Source organism: Anopheles marshallii, chromosome 3 (assembly GCF_943734725.1).
Source record: "Anopheles marshallii chromosome 3, idAnoMarsDA_429_01, whole genome shotgun sequence".
NCBI lineage: Eukaryota > Metazoa > Arthropoda > Insecta > Diptera > Culicidae > Anopheles > Anopheles marshallii.
Window position 1 is genome coordinate 51,692,321 of NC_071327.1, and position 18,523 is coordinate 51,710,843.

Here is an 18,523-nt window from a genome sequence, read left to right on the forward strand (position 1 = left end):
TCAGCTGACAGAATGAACCTGCCGGTAACCAAGGCGCTCCGAGATGTGTGCGTAGGCCAACTGTGCGACACTTGAAGTTCTGGAGTTGGAAACTTCAATACCGACAAAATGTCCCGTGATGGGATTTTCTTATTTCTAATGCACCCACAATATACACTTTATGCTTACGTTACTATCGAATCAAACACACCGGTCAATCTTTTCAAAGCTACAAAACACTCGCTTAGTACTCTTGTGCCAAACCACCGGTTCCGTTGGGTTGTATTTCGCTCGCAAACATTTCACCAAAAACACGTTTTTTGTACCACCCGTCGTCGTCCCGAAACCACGGTACACGGCCAGCTTTACAGATCCAATCTCATCGACACTCGAGTTAACACTAGTCGCAGCCTTCTACTCGTCTACCGAACGAACTCCCCGAACCTGTCGGGGCCGTCCATATCGACATCTCGTTTTTTCGCATCCAACATGCTGGTACTCCTCGTCTACCGCCCATCGATGGGGCTGCTTTCCCACCCCACAAACCGATGGTTGATCTTTATCTCTCTATGTTTTTTCTCTTGCTCGCGATCGCGCGTGATCGTACCCGCGAGCGAACGTCTAAACCGCGGCAATCTTTCCGCGATCACAAACCATCCCCGGGGAAGGCTTCGCACGTAAACTCAAACAGCAAACGGTCACAAAAAAGGCCCCCAAACTCGCACAACACGTCAGCCGCATGTGCTGCGCCATCCATTCATAAAGCGCACGCGTACCGTTTTACGTTTGCCATCATTTTGTTGCATTCTGCCAACCGAAAAGGATGCTGTGAGAGTTTGCTGAAATTGCTCCGAGAGCGCTGTGAGCGCATGAGAGGAAAGTATATAAAGGGTGGTGAGCGATGAACAGAAATGAAAAGAAGGCGTAGTTTCAAGTTTTTCACTGTTTACTTCTGTATGCGCTGTCTATCGGTTGCTTCACGGATTGAATTACAGCGTGTTTTTGTACACTTACATTGCGATACTGTGCATATTCGTTTACTAAACGTCACTCTTCGAGTGTGACAACTTTACTAACCACTGATCTGACAGCTGTCATGTCACCAGATATCATTTTTGACAGTTGTTTTATTATGTTGCTAGATAGCCAAAAATGCTATAAATAATTACAATATATAAGCTATTGACCCGTCCACTAGGTCACTGAGAAGCATAATTATCTGTAAACATATGTCAGATACATCCTTCAGCCCTGAATCATTCATCTATTTTCGATATGAAGTATAACTTAGTAAATGTAGTTAGAGAATCAGTTTTGTAATTCTTTTTTAACGCGTCGAGTTCTTTAAATTAACACCATAATTCAAACAATTTGACTGTAGCAATGAACGATTTTATTTCCATATTACACAATTTTTATTAGAATTAATTCCACGTTTTTCGATTCGATTAAAAAATGTACTAAGTAATCAATATAAAAGAAATAAAATTATATTGCTTTCTAAGCCAGCAATAATCTTCCTCGAGTAGTGATCGTGATCAAAAAAGTAACATGACTAAACGAATAGGTTCTCAGACACGTGAAACGGACCAAAAAGTGTAAAACCGGTATCCCAGGACGCTATAAACGCTCAAAAGTGATCGAATCCAGCCAGTTAAATAGAAATCCCCAAGAAACTTAGCGTTTAGCCCTCGATTAAAACCTCAAAATGACTCAAACACGGCTGGTGAGAGCGATAGTGGTTTATGTACTCCCAACTACCACGCCCAATTTATCGCCTATTCGTTTATATGCTTCCGCCATCCGCCAAGCGCTCACGGCGCTCATCGCATTTTCCTCAGCACTCACCGCATCGCAGCGCGCAAACATCCTTCGAATGTCCTTCGAGATTGGAAGATAGACAGAGAGGAGTTGCGTGTTTAAACACAACTCCTCTTTCGTATTATGTACACCAGCATGCGAACACCAAAATTCACGACACTTTCGTTCTCCTTTTGCAGTTCGCAGGACATCATTTGTTTGCCGATGGTTGCTACCTCGCTTGGCCGCTTCCTGCTTCCGGGCAGTACCTTCGTCATCAGCCAGCCTCACTTCCGTTTCGGATTTGCAAAAGTTTGTAAGGATTTTTCTTTTTGTTGCTGTCTACTCCAGTTCTGAGAATATCCCCCAGGTCTACGTACTCGAAATGGAAGCTGTAGACGAAAGTTGGCATAAAATTCAATTCAATTACCTTTTTGCGAATACATAATGATCGTTGGTTTGGCTTCCGAAAGATGGGAAAAGTGCTTCAAATCTTTTTATCATATTTAAAGAACTTTAATACACTGGAGAACGACAGAAGTAGTGAAGCCATCTGATTCCATCTCAAAGTTTTCATGTTAACTTTATCATCAAACGAAACTTATGCAAATGTTTCGGAATCTTTGGTGTGTTCACGTTAGCGATTGTAACCAATATTGGCCTTGATGTTTGGGGGTTTGATTTTACAAAAGATTTAAGATGCTCTGTCTTGTAAGGAGGAACAATAAAACAACTCCTCAATGATGTGTTTTCCCTCCAAAATCAAAACACTATTTGATCAACTTATAATTTGCTATTTTGATTGATCCATTCTATTTTCGCTACACCCCGATTCCTTACGCTCCCGTTCGGCACGTGTCAGTAGGGCACGTTTTTGGGCGTATGTAATTAGTCATATTTACTATACCTACTTGGGATTCAACGAAAATCACTCTGCCCCGTTGCGGGGACTCGATAGGTGTTCTTTATATGATTATTGCGTTACAAAGGCAACTTCATCAATGTGTAAGGACAGTGTCGCCCAAGGGTTGTTGTTTAATTCAATTCCTCTACAGTGGAGCTTTGCCCAAAAGAGCGGAAAAACGTCTTATTAAGCATTAAAAAAGTGAGTGTGTCTATCGTGATAGTAATCAGTGTTAAAGAAATTATTTTCCAATAACTTATTTTGTTAGCGTTCCAAAAAGTATTCGACAATTAGGTTTTCCTTATGTTTGCCTAATTCATCACACATTCTACGAACGTTTGTATCGCTGATATCATCCATTTGCGATTATTTGAAGTTTGTTAGCTTAGTTTATTATTCGAAATCGAGCACAGATTGTGTTATTCTCACGAACATCCTACTTTAGAACACGAATTATTCATTCCATCAGCTTCAAACACTATGGTACATTAAGGTATAAGAAAATGTTCTGAAAGATACAAAGTTTTAACAACAGATTATAATACTTTTTTATATAATACTATATTATATAATACTATTTTATTTCAAAAGGAATATCGAATGGAAATAAATATTTAAAACATTACTCACAGTATCTTTCCCTTTTCAATTTCTTTTAATCTTTCTATGAGCTCATTATAAACATATAAACACTTGATTTTTTGGAAAAAAACAATCATCATGAAATGTCATCTGCGCAACTTTCAACCACCACGTTTTAATTTATCAATACTACGCCAGTATAACTCGTATGCATCAACCTTCGATTACCATAAATCATGGTTCCATCGATGTTAAAATCAAACAGCGACTTCTAAACATCATTCTAACATCTTGTTTATTGCGTGTTCGATCACAACACGCGATAGCAGCAGTATGCCCCCAAACAGTCAAGACGTCAAGGATGTCATAAAAGCCTGGGGGGAAACCCTACAAATTCCCTTCATTTTTCCCAAGGCAATTCGAGCGTATCCCACGGTTCTGCTCAGACTCACGTGCAGTCTAGGGAACCTGTCGCCTACTGGCTCCCGAAAGCGACAATGAAGCTTTTAAACCGCGCTTCTTCGATGACCATGAGCGTAAATATCTATTAAAACAAGTAAAGTGCTGCGCTTCACCCGAGTCCTGCGGATGGCACGCTACATTGAACAATCTGTCCAAAACCGAACCACGACAAAAGGGTTCAGGTCTGTTGATGGCCATTTGACGCCACCTTCAGCAGGGTGGTGCTTGTTTTATGTCGAAGGTGTCGAATAAAACAAAACCGATAGTCCACTGACTAGTTCTGTTCCTGCTGCCGTGGAACAGCAACAAAAAAAGCTTCCAGACGGACACATTTAAAATCGTTGACCACGTCTAGGTATATTCGGGACATTAAACTGAAATGACGGGAATGATGATCATCCTCAAATCGCTGCTCGTTGCAGGTGTGGCCATTTGGGCCAGCAGCAGAAACATTTACGGTTATGTTACCGAGCAGCAAGTAATAAAGATATCGCTCCAGGTTATGGGACAAGCTATAATACACGTTCCTTACGACTTTGGTGCTGTTTTCTATTTCCATTCTACTCGTATTAACTTTTTCTATCATAGTCTATAGTCCTGCTCGTCGTCAATTAATACCTTCTGTTGTTCACTGTTATTTTATACATCTCATAAAGCGTTTCCTTCCATTCGTTTTATTTCATGTTTATTTTATTCTCCTTGGTCATTTGTCGAAACATCTTCCTTTTTCTCCACTTCTTCTACTACTATTCGTGTCCATTTTCTATTTGTTTCACTTCTTTTTGCACCCCGGCCACATACGGTTCTCGCTCTATTCTGCTAATGTTTGGTTTTTTGATTTGCTGCAGACATTAATGGCGCTAATTTATAATCGTAGAGTGAATTCCTGCCGAGCTCTCATAAAATGTACTGAATATGAAATGTGTTTCCCTTCGTTCGCGACAAACCCGTCAATTCTCGAACATCCACCCACCCCGAATCACCGTGGATATGGTCGTGGTGGATTGATTTAGATTGAAAAATCCGTACCAAATCGTACGATCGACAATTTTCACCTCTCGGCACACGGGACAGGATGGATCATTCATGTGCTTTTATTATCTTTAACGCTCGGCTCGTCGCTGACGGTCGCTCGACGCTGGTAGTAAACGTGAATCAAATATTATAATCAATCGCAATGAAAATGTTACGACGTGACTGAAATGGATCGGCGTTCAACGCGGAACAATTCCGCTGGAATGGTGGTCTTCTGATGATGGATGTCAACCGATCGGACCGGATGCTGATACCAGCACCAGGGAGATACTTTCCACCCGATAAACAACGGTGAATGACATTTTGGGAAATGTTACAAGTTTGCTTCGTGTTGAACATAACTCATCGCTAATCACTAAAAGCTAACGGTGTTTGCGTTGGTGGAACACCCATGCGGTGGTGGCGAAAAGCTCTCCAGCAAGGTGATCGTGGGAATGTTTCGTATATACCGCTTTCGTAAGGTGTAGATTTATAATTTTGACAACGAAACCAACAATCGATTAGCACCATTGGAAAAAGGAAGTGCAATCAATGTCGTTTATTACACAAATGAGGTTGGATCGCGTTGGTGGTCAACGGGAATGGCGATATATTTAATTGCACGCCAGTAATAATCACCAAGCTGTGGTAATAATCGCCCAAGTGATCCACATTGTGCTTTTTTATTTTTTTATTCAAACAATTATTGATGAAGGATACTATTTGAGTTTATTAGGATTTTAGGAAAGTTGTGCAGGTTTTTTAAATGCAGTTTATTTTTATTTAATAATCTATTTTAATGATTCTTCTTTAATGATACTACTTTATTTCACTAATAATCTGATAAGCTTAAATTATTAAATATTACAATAATATAATGCTAAATTACACATTATAAATAAAATCTTATTGATTAATTAATTTAAAAAACATATAATTGTATCAAAATTAATAAATGTATTTAAAAATATGTTTAAAGCTTCCGTCCTGGGTTACAGCAATCCTGAGTAATATCAGTTAAAATTATTCTGACTAATCATCTTCATTATTTACACGTTCCGTACCACGTTATCCAAATGACTCTAGGTGACTCGGGATGATTGCAGGAGCCCGCGTCATCCATATATTGATGCCGCCCTGTGCACTTAAAATTTTAATTTTTGCATTTTTGCTTGTTAGGATCTCTATCAATAGAACAAGCTGCTCAGTATAAATTAGAAAATACTTAAACTTCCATAAGTATTATAGTTCGTAACAAAAATTGTTACACTTTTTATGTTTAATTGTACGTTTATGTCGTACGTTTTTTAAACAATCTGCCCACGTCTTTGGAGGGTTTTTTTCAATTATACAAATTTATATTGTATTAGTTTTTTTTATTCAACAGGGATAAATTTCAATTTAACAAATATTTATTCAATTCAATTTTTAACTAATGCCATGAATTTATGAACTTCAATTTTATGTGTTGTTCATCACATACTTTTCGATGAAGTTAGCGAACCCCGAATGTGATAAAAATAACACGTTGTTTTTCTTTAGCATCTATTGCGGTTGATAGTGTCGAAGACTTGTGTACGATAACTAATATTTGATAATAATTTCTTGAATAATTTCTATTTCTATTATTGTATCGTTTTATAACATTATGAGTACATTCACACTCTTTAGTACAAACAATAAATTCAATATTATGGAAATATAAATGAATTATTTTCTTTTATGCATTTTTTTTTCAAATAGCGATAGTATTGACAATGAAACATTAAACTTTTTTTATCCTTTTCTAAATCATTTGCATGCGAACGAATGATATAGTAAAATAGAGTTTTTAGTATCATTATTAGGTTTTGTATAAGTTCAACAAAAAAAAATTCTGAGATTACCTACTGAAACACGCTTAAAGAATATCGAGCAGTCACAACGAAATGTTAAACTGTAACAATGATAACAGCCCTTTTTGAATCACCATAACTCTTTCCTGCTAAAGCATCTCAACAGAAGCAACTCTGAAGGACTCAGTATTCTCACTGCATCTCCTCAGCTAAACAATCGTACATCCTGTTTAGATCAATCGACAATATGTCCCATTGAATATTTCGCTTCTATTCTTATGCTCTTTAATCGGTTCTTTCAATGTCCTTACTAGCTGCAGGATTTAAACTACATTCCTTGCTACATACGTTCTTCAAATCTTAACCATATTTGAATATCATTCTTCCACTTCAAAAACAAAACAAGAAAACAAAATGAAACTGTGGTACAATCGCACACATAAAAGAAACCCACCAACGGAAGTCAGTCCTTACCAGTTAATCCTGCCTGAATGCTAACCAGTGAACGATACATTCACTCGTCTGCATCAGGTATCTTTCGTCCCACCCGAACTCACCTTCTTCCCAGGAAGATATTTCTCCCAACGAACTCCGCGAAGGAAGCGCGCTTCAAAGTCTCCGTCTTTCAACTTCCTACTGCACAAAGCGCACGAATTATGACCGGCTTTAGGACGATTTGTTGTCCAACTTGACTTAACAGTGCAGTCGGTACAGTCGGGTCTTATTGCTTGTGTGGGGTTTAAAGGCCCTTTCCGCCAATTCGCAGTCACACTCGGAGGAGCCGATCGGTCTTGGGGAGTCCGTTTTTTTTTATTTGGTGGTTGCTATTCCGCAAAAAGATGCCTCCCTAATTTATTGACCATGCAAAATGGATAACTCCCGAAGCGGAACGATGCGCGGATTTGTCGTTTGTGTAGTCTATCCACTGTGGAGAGCAAAGTGAAGCCAAATGCACCGAATGCCGATTGCATCCAAGCGTCCCGCACTCAATGGTTCGTAAATCATCAATTTCAGTGCATTCGGTTCTGTGACGAAACGTTCCAATCGTTTTCTAACCGGTAGTCTTGGGCAAATTCCTGTCCTGATCGTCCAAGATGGGGCTTGTGTCCTTTCAGGTCGAATTAGAAGCTTTTAAAGCATTTTAATGTTTTGGTAACAACTTTCGCTTAAAAATATAAATAATTTAGCCATTTTCTTCTTTTGTCATATAAAAACTATTTGTGGGACAATCAATAGCGTTTCCTGTTTGGTAGGAGAATGTCCTCAACACTAATTCTGTGCATTGAAGATCTGGAGTGCGTTACGCCTAAAAGTATGCAATAAACGTTTTGTTGTAAAGTTTTCACATTTTTTTATTGTAGGTTAGTTTATAAGACTGTAAGTCTCTTACATATCGTTGTTGGATGAAATTGCGAATTCAAAGTTATTTACTTTGCATACCTTTTGGCGCACATCCTACAGGCCCCACCTTTTGCAGCGGATCCGTAAGAAGATTATTCGACTAAAACACTACAACAATTTGACTCAGATTTTTAGTATTAAAAAAAGTGAATTAAGATAAGAAAGATTCTTAGATTCTTATGTCCGTGCTGCGCACTTTTCGCGGCTGGTAGTTGGGGCTATACCCAGCCCAAAAGCGCACTCCGAACATTGCACACACATATTTCAGATCCCACACAAACAAAACCGCGTACGCACAACGCAATGAAAATCGTAAATTATGTTTATTAATAAATAACAATCATAAATTTCCCCATATTTGCATTGTGTGTCCGTCCGCGCGCGCATCCGCAGTGTGGTCATCATCGGAATGGCTGAGCGGGCGATGCAGCAAAAATCATACCCGTGTGGAAGCATCAAAGGACCTTCGTGTGCACCAGGTTGGAGCAAGGTGTAGCAAATGCGCAGGCGATGATAATCTCGCACGAGCGTGAACAGATGCGAATGGGTGCCAGAAAGCGAATTTGCTCACCTTCTAACCCCTTCTTGAGCCCCGGCCATTACGATCGGTGGCCATTAAAGCCTTTCCGATGGCTTCTTCTCGCCACACGACTCCAACCGGTAAACACCGTGCGCAAGGGAACACATTGTGCAATAATTTCCATTCCGCTTTGGCTTGCGTTGGTGTTGCATTTCTTGTGCTAAAACAGTTGTATGGTGCTCGGTTTGCAGTACACGTGCCACACGTTGCCATGGATTTTATGGAATCGCATGGAAGTTGGATTTGAAATGTTCATACCATCAAAGTTCATAGTTTTGCGTGCATGTTACAAAATATGTTCAGTCTCTTTAGGTTTTACCTGAATTTAACAACTTTTGATGCAAACTGCAAACTTTTTTGCCTTACTTTTGCGTTCTCCAAAGAGTTGCCATTATAAACCATAAAACGAACGCGGAGGTGAAGATCGTTGAAGATCGGCACCAACGTCCATCCCTTCACGATCCGCTGCTCACCATCAACAGCCATATGCCAACACCATACCTTGCATCCCATAGGCAGGAGCGGCTTTAAATAATAATAATAATCGGTAAATCAACCTGTAAACATGTGATTTTATGTGTGTACATATGTTACAACCCTTTTGATCGGTTATTACATACGACTCACGGTCGTCCTTCAGCCATACCTACCCACGTGGTGAAGAATTTGCAACTCCAGTGGCCATTACTTCCACTATTTGTAGCTCCCGCTCATGCCATGCACTCGCGACAACCCAACCTATCGGTTACGGTGCTGCTGATGACGATGGGTACCACCGGTGAAGCACAATTCCTGTACGCAAAATGGAACTGACGAAAGATATATGTTCATTACCGAAGCTGCGAGTCGCCCTTCAACCGTCACCCGGACCATTCTCGAATGGATGCTACCTACACAGTGTGTTTCTTCACACCTATCAATGTGCGGCTGTCCTGGTGGGGTCGGAGGATGGTGGTTGAAGATGAGGAAGCAACCAACCTAAGTTGGAGATATTTTTACGAAGCTAAGCGAACACGTCCGATGCCTTAGCTAAGCCAACAATTTCGTGTGCAATGACAATGAAAAGGCGGTCGTTCGAGATCAAATTTATGCTAGCTTCTTTTACTGTTTTATTTTATTGCTTATATTTCGCCTACTTAATTTACCGTCCTTTACTTTCAGATTTGTCAACAATCAATTCATAAATGTACGCAGAATATTTTAATGTTGATAAGCAAACTGCAATAACGATGCAACGATCCTCTTTTTATTGGATAGAGTATTTGTTGAAAATAAATGAAGGTTGAGTTACACTTTCATGTTAATCATGTTTATCATGGATGACTTTTATCAATTTTTAATTCATAGAAAAAGTGAACGAGTCTCCTGATTGTGTTTTATTTTGTAGTTTTATCCAGTAATGAAACCGGTATCTCTTGTACGCGGAGTTTATAGCACAAAATCTAATAAAAAGGTAAACAATTGATCGAAAATATCTTTCAATTGTCCATTCTACACGAAAATCCATGGTCATATACAAGATTTGTTTTTTTATTTATGTTAGTTTTTTTTCGAAAACTCGTCTGATTTCCTGAAAATATTTAATGCAGAGAAAGGCAATCAACTACGTAGCATTGAAGTATAAACGGTTTTACTCCCTGATACAACTTACGCTTTTTCCCGAATAACAGCGGTTTGCTATGAAAGCTCATGTCGGGGACTCTTTGTAATTATTCCATATTTTAGCAAGTATAACACAAGAATAGTTGTTTATTTATATTTTTTAATTTCATTAAGTTGCTTATTGTTACTATAAAGGATCTATTGTTCAGAAAAGGAATATTCTTAAACAGAATAAATAATTTCGACAGAATAAATAACTGATAGTTATTAACATTATTTGAACATTTATCTACATCAAAATAGGTTTGGTAAACAAATTTATTTTACAATTGAAAATATGTCTTGATCGGTATGAAAAATTCCTTCATGTCCTATTCATCACTTGAATAATGTATCACACAGCTACAGAGGAATTAATGGATCAACATATCTAATCAAGTTCGTTCTTATTGCATTCTGAAATAGAATTTTAATCAATGCACCATCGATATCGAAACATGCTAAATATGGATATCTTGATTTTTGTACATATGTCCTGCCTCTACTGCTACGAATTGTCACTTCAAACGCAACTGCATGTAGCCTTTGGTTGTCCCCAACACGTGTCAAGATCCCTCAAAAACTACACAACAATCCTTATTGAAATTCAATTCATGAACCAACCAACGCACACAATCCCACCCCGAGAGAGGGTTTTGTGGCCATTTCGGCCTTTCTGTAACGGACGCGCCTCTTGATTATGCGTGTTTGATTGCACTGCAGGTAACGATGCATCCATCGCACGATCACCAACGTGTCGGCCATTGCACACACAATCAATTTGCACCCAATCACTTTCGCCTCGTCTGCTCCTGTCCGGTCGATGCACCGCGGGTGGATGCAAATGCAACGACGGTTTTTTGTTTTGTTTTGTTTCTACCACTTACGCACTGCTGTTTGTCGGCAGAAATGAAATGCAATCGCCCCTCGTCTCACAGCGAATTCGTGCGACGACGAGAATTGTTTGTGTAGTGCTATTGTCGAGGTGCTCAAATTGGTTTGCCTGTTCAATTTTGCAAGCGCTTGCGACACCTACGTGCGATATTTATACCACCGAGGAGGAGCTTTTTTGCTGCGTAGTTCGTTTTATTTATTTATTTTCTATTTGTAGCGATTGTTCTGTTTTGTTTTGGATCAACTTTCTCTTTGAGCTTTCATATTTTGGTTTCAATTTTGTATTTTTCGTTTGATGCTTTTGATTGAGATTAGATTTTTTTCTCTGTGATTTTTGTTTTGTTTATTGTTTTACTTTTATTCTATTTGTTATAAACATATTTCAACATCTCTTTCTGTACATTGTTTAATAATCTAGCACATCACTATAATTGTTTTATTTTTTATTATTTATTTATATACGTAAGCTTACATACTTAGAATTTAAAACACTTATTCCAATATTTTTTTATTGTTACATAATTTACAGTTGAAGGTGTAAGTGTAAGGGTGTAGTAAGGTGTTGTTTTGTAATAATAAGAAAAATGTTCTTTCTTAAAGTTTGTTTTGTTTTAGATATTGATTTCCCCATTTTTATAGTTCTTTTTCATATTAAAGTATAATTTATTATGTTGAAAATCATTTGATCAACAGCTGAGAAATCGTGATAGATGCAATTATTTACTTTAAAGTATTGTTTTACAATTTCATTCACTGTAAATTATTCATATGCGGCGTTCTCATTATACCCTACACGTTTGAAAAACTGTTACACAATTCTTACCTATTCTGGTATTCCAATCCCTCAATCAGTTCTACTATTTATGACTCATCTATTCCGCTAATCTAATCATAGCATCCCGCGCCATGGCAACATTTTTGTTTCTCAACTTCAACTTTCAACCAATGCTTCGGTTCACCAATTCCCAAAAGGCACCCTTTGCCAAGGACACACAAGCACCCAATTTCCAAGCGACTTTTCGGTACCCAAAGGACAAAAGAATTCAGCAAAAATTAGAATATCCATACAATTAGCGAATGTTGTGACAAGTGAAGTTATGAATGCCTGCCTTACCCTTACTCCCAGGGTGAAAACATTGGCCATTTTAACCTTTTGATTCCTAAATTACAGGTTTTGGACAGATGCGGCTGCGTCTGGAACTGGATGTGTGGGTCTCTTGCTGCTTAGTTCACCTTTGTTCAAGGGTGTCGTGAAGTATCAGTTCGGTACGATCTCGCCATGTGCGGGGTTTTTCATGCCTACTGCGGTAGCCTGAGAGTGTAACCGCCTGCTCATTAAATTGTCACAATAATTACAAACATCAGCCGATCTCGGCCACAACACAGCATGCCGATTCGATGGTGGCGGTCGATTGTGATTGATTCAATTACAAGATTTGTGAATTGAATATGTGGGAACAGGGAAAATCGGTGATCGTTCTGAAATCGGGTTGAAGCATGCATCAAGTTGCTTCATAGGGGTAACGATAGTAATGGGTGTTGAACGTGAAGGCTACTCTCGCTGAAATATTTGCGACAAACCCTGCGTCCTTTGATCCGGATGTGGGCGTTTTGTGTACAATTTCCAATGTGGGTTTCCAACAAAATTAAATTAGGAATAGTAAAAGCTTTAATCAACTTTTGTTGGCGTGCCTCCATTTGTCCAGCTTGACAACTTTCGGTACTTTCCAAAGTATAATTCAAATACTACCCAAGACCAAAATCAAATCCATTCGTTATTTGTTCCAGCAAAGAAACAAATCCGCAACACTGACTCGCTGAAGTATCCAGCATCCTGTTATACCTGCAATCAGATCGATCAGTAAAGTATCATTTGATTCGAAAGTTTTACATTTTATTCGGTTGCACTACAAAATAATGCCTTGTATCTCTCGTACAACGAAACCAAATTACCAATCCCCGGTATATGGCATAATCAGCGATTCATCTCGCGATTCGTACATTCCTAGAAGCAATACACCATACTAGACTCCAAGCACTACGAAGAATCCATCCTGAAATGTAATATCGGCTAAAATTACTGGTTGTTTTCCAATCCGCCCCCGAGTATGCCGTTCCGTAGCAGGTCTGTAGTTTTCCGGGAAACAGATTTCCTTATAAATATTCATTGCGCAACATGGCAAATAAAAGAACCTCCGAGGCCGAATTCCGCACGGTGAGCACGGGCCAGCACAAATAAACTCTACGACGGTACAATAAATGGCACATCCTACGCGTGTTTCGTGGGTCTAGTCCACAGGAGATCTCGGGCGTAACAAAAGAAACGTCGGAGTCGGAAAAAAAGGAGTAGAAAACAGTATCCGGAGGATGGGCAATGCACAGTTTCCCCGGGGTTTGTACGAAAGATGGCACTGCAAAAAGATTTAAGACAAATTGAATCAAATTGGACGATTGCTTCGCTCGAAATAATAGAAACAACATCCGTCCCGGTCATCTACTGGCTTGGTTCAATGTTGATTTTACTTGCTTTTAGCTTCCGCGTTCTCATGCATGACTGATCATTCCGGGACTAATTCACCGGAAGGTTCAGTCAGGCAAATGCACAAGTATCTGTACTGACTCTCAAACCCAATTCGTATTCGTTTCGTATTCTTATATTTAATTCCAAAAAGTGGAACTTATTGCAAAATATTATGCGCATTCACAGGTAGTCGGATTTTAAAGCTCAGTCATTTTTATAAGAAAATTAGTAAAAAAAATTAGAACAGAACATATCAAAGATGTTTTATTTTTAATTAATGTTTTCCTTGAAAAAGTAACCAATTTCAGGGAAGTCGTCATTGCAATTTTTAAGTGTAAATTTGATGGACTCTAGTTAAGAGGAATTTGAATAAATGCAAAACCATAACGCAAAAGCATAACCATAACAAATCATATGAATCAACCTGTTCATAAAAATTCAAATTTGTAACACCAATTGCCTAACTTCAGGCGTTTATCGAGCAATCTCACTAAATGCTGTTTGTGTCGTCTTTTTGAAAGCTAATACAACACGATTGATTGAAATGTAGACATTTACAAAAAATGCTTCATATACAGGACACTCAAACAATAAACTAAATTATCCAATCTTATCCGTTTGTTCACCAAAAAAAATGTCTTAGGACTTTAATCGAGGTGCTTCAATCTGCCAAAACATGGCAGCACAAAAGATGTTGGCAAAAACCTCATCGACGGTGTGTTCGGAACAACGAAAGGGAAATTTGTCTATCGTACGCTGTTCGTAGACCATTCACACATCCCGCTCACAACATCAAACACACCACATCCTGCTGATTTGTGAAGTTTATCTGCGTGTTTCCTACACCCCGTTTGCACGTTCTGTCTATATGTTCCGGTTCATCCAACCATGTAACACGCATCCGTCCCCGAGTAAATCCGATTATACCGGGGCAGTTCGATGGTTGTCCTGCAGTGTGTATGTTCGTGTCCCTAAACTCCCTTCGAAGAGTCTTCTGCTTTTTTGCTTGTTCTGTATGGGTTTGTTCTTTATTCCTGTTTACCACCCCAATTCCGAAAAGGCTAGTGACGAAATGACGAATTGATTCAGCACCATGTAGCTTAGTGCGATGGACTCAAGGGGTGTAACGGAGGCACCTCATTCCGTATCTACGGCCTTCCTGCCTAGACGGTACCACACCATCATCAGCAACGTAATTGTGACATCATTTGCAGCGCGGAACGATACGAATGGGAAATCAAATTACAATATTACGCCCGCGAATGTGATACCGCGAGATATTCGCAGTTCGGCACGCAGTGAACAGACCGACCACGATCCGGTGCCCGTACGATAGTCGTAGGCGAATGTTTGGTAGGTCTGATGTCGAGGGGACCGCGCCACATGTTCACCAGCATGTTGGGCGATGGTTTGAGGTTTTTGTTTGGCTTAAGGTTTAAACAACACATTACACATGTTCCTCTTCCGATCGAGAGCGACGTCATCGCTGTAGGGAAAGTGTTGTCACCTTTATGGGACATGCTGACGGATCGGAACGGGAAAGCCTTTGAATATGACCGAGTTGAAAATGTTTTAATAATATCAAAGCTTTTTGTTTAATTGACGGGCGTACTTTGTAAATGTATGTATTGAGAGAAGTGTGCATTAGTTTCGAGTTAAATTTTTGTTGGTGTAAAGTACTTTAATTCCAATATGTTCGTTTAAATTACAAACATACTTCTAAACCCGAAAAAAGTGAACAAGATTTTTTTCCATACATCTCACAAATCACTGGACTATGGCATCAACCACAACGCCTAAAAGTATGCATTCTTTAGCACTCACGACTGGAAGTTTAAAAATCATACTAAATGTTGAAAAAAAGCAACGATTTTTGTATCGTCGTTGCGGTTCCTTAACGATTTTTGATCCCCAGGATGTGAATTTATTATTTAAGTAGTATAGACAAAACATATTTCATTTATTACTTATTTCATTTAATTTCCATTTCGAAGGTATTTGTCTCATTGTCCTAATAGATTACTTTTTAATGAAAAATTATTGTTATAGCTTTAATTGTTTGTTATTGGATCGGAGTGGTTGCAGACGTTTCACTCGTGTGGGGTAATGGGATATTTCTACATTAATTGCATACTTTTAGGCGCGTACACCTCAAATGAACACGTTACGGTCTGCTCTTAAGTAGGTGGGCATTAATATTATTTGCAATCTACTTTTAGCTAACAATTTACATGACCAGAAAAGGTAACATGTTCATAAGTGTTTTGGCATATAGATTGCATGCTTTGTTTGCTCTATAGAAAAACGTCCCTTACAATAATTCCGTTTCAGTTCGTTTCAGACGTTCTGTTACACAAAAGTGCACCTACTTTTGACTTGTTCAAGTTCACTCGAAAATATGCCACACCACACATACTTGACGTAACCAATTCTCGTGAGAACTTCGGTCCTTCAATCGAGGAAATGTTGCGAAACAATTGCATCTATTGTAGCATATCTTCCCTTACAACGGCTCTGCATTCATCCCTTCAAACAAACGACACTAAATGGTCCTTCGGGAGGGTGCTGACAACAATGCTGAGAACGGTGTTGGTTTATGGGACGAAATCTCGAGCACGTTCGAAAAAAAACTCACTGCCTGATAATTCGCCAATAATCAGCCGTCGTTCATCTTCGAGCTGGGGAGATACGGGATTAAATCGATAGTAAATCTCGCGGTCAGTGGAAACAAATGCGACCGGTGACCCAACGGAACGCGCAGTATGCTCGCAATATACCCGACGGCTGAATGCTGCATACCGTCCCTCACGACAAGGAATTACCGGAAACTATTACACACGCTTGGTTCTCTAAATCTAAGTCCGCACCCTCGTGTCGGAGGGAAGTTATTACGGTGGCAGTTATTTAAATGTACCGTAATCATTTAAAGTTGGGCAAGGATAAGGGAAAGTTAAATCGCTGAACAAGCGACACGTGTCACGAGGTGTAAACAATGACACCCTACCACGGACACTCGCCCATCCCCTTTGTGTCCACGTGACCTGCTCGAGGATATGAGCATTTTATTGAGCTCTTCAAATGGAGGCAGACCAACGCGTTTGTAGCGTGGTGAGATAGAGATTCAATTAGCAAAAAAAAAACGAAAGAATGACAATTGCTAATGCACGCCGTCTGATATGTGCCTTGGAGGCGTTTTGACGGCGTGTGTCGATTAAACTACAATAGATGAGATATCTTTGAGAAAATCTAGTCTGTGATGCTTATTTAGCCGAAATAGTCGCACGCATCATAACTTATTCACTTGTTCATCATTATTCTAACAAAAGTTTACAACAAATTTCTCTAAAAACTTAAGCAATGTTTCACTCTTTTTAATAGTTTATGGATCTATTTCTTATTCTACCACTACAGCACCTTAATAAATCGTAGACAGCTTCATACATTCGCAGCAATTGATATGCCAATCATGTCCCCGATAGGATGCATACAGTTAGCGCTCACAAAATGGTGCCACTTTTGCCACGCAAAGCACCAACACCATCAGCCTTGTGTACCGGCATCCCAAAGCCGAAAAGTTTAATCGACCGGAATAAATATTTTATCCATATCCGGACCATTTCTATTGAACGAACGACGAACGATTTGTTGCCATTTTTGTTATAAACTTTGTATCACGAGCGGCGCATGAAACACGGGGGAGGGAAAAGAGTGTATCGGGCGTGTAAAATGTTTGGCCCATCAATTGGTCCGTTCATGTGCATCATCAAATTGATAAAATTGGTGGTCGTTGGCATGTTTGCACGTCGTACACCGGTATTGCGTGTGAATCGAATTGATAGTAGCATGGTTTATGACCTTAACGTACGTCAATAGTAATCGTATTATTGTGCGGATCTTTTCACAAATTACAAACATTATTATACTGTTGAAGGTTTTTGACAATACTTTGGTAAGGCATACCAATCTACGATTTAAATGGAGTCCTTTAAAATTGGTCATTTTAAAGATATTTTTAATTATTATAGACTTTTCGGTATTAGTTTGAACAGTTGTTTTGAAAACCGGCAGCTTCATGTTAGTTAAATTCGACGAACAAAGATCATACTTACATACCTACTGACTTATTCGGGGCTACAACCGCGGCTTGGCCTGCTGCAGGAGTCCTCTAAACCGCTGAAGGTCGAGCGCCGTAGTCAGCCAATCAATTATCCCGCATCAACTCCATCACTCCATCCCAATTCGATTCCACCATATCTCCTGTCCATGAGGAGGACCTAGCAGGACTCTGAGTCGCGGATTAACCTCTCTTGTGCTAGGTTGAACAGTAGACAAGCCAACCCATCTTTTTGATGCAGATCCTTGATGGTAGCCAAGAGTCCTGAGAGTTTTACTTCCACCTAGCCACCTGGCCATCAATGACCAACATCACTTGTCATTCATAGACTAACAAGGCACAATCGTTTGAAATTAATAAAAATTGGAGAGAGTGTATTCCACTCATAGATGAACAAGCTTCAATAGTGTCAAACTAGAATTCATTGCAGTATAAGCAATAATATAATTACAATTTTCTCATTTTAAATGTTTATAAATATAAAATATTTTTGTATTTTCATTTTTTATTGACATTGCTATTAAGCTAATAATCACTAAAAAAAAGTTGGGTGCTGTAGAAAGAGGTTAAACAAACTATTCTGACTATAGGAGAACACTGGTGCATGAGAATGAAACGTGTTATCACACCTAATATTAGTGTGTACTTACACATCGATCGCCGGAGAGGCGGCCGGTCTTCAATGATTCGACTACGTGGTAAAATTAAGTCTAAGCCAGAAATGGCAGGCATGACCTAGAAGGTCGGTACGTCAACAACAGAGAGAGATAGAGAGATTTACACATATTGAATATCC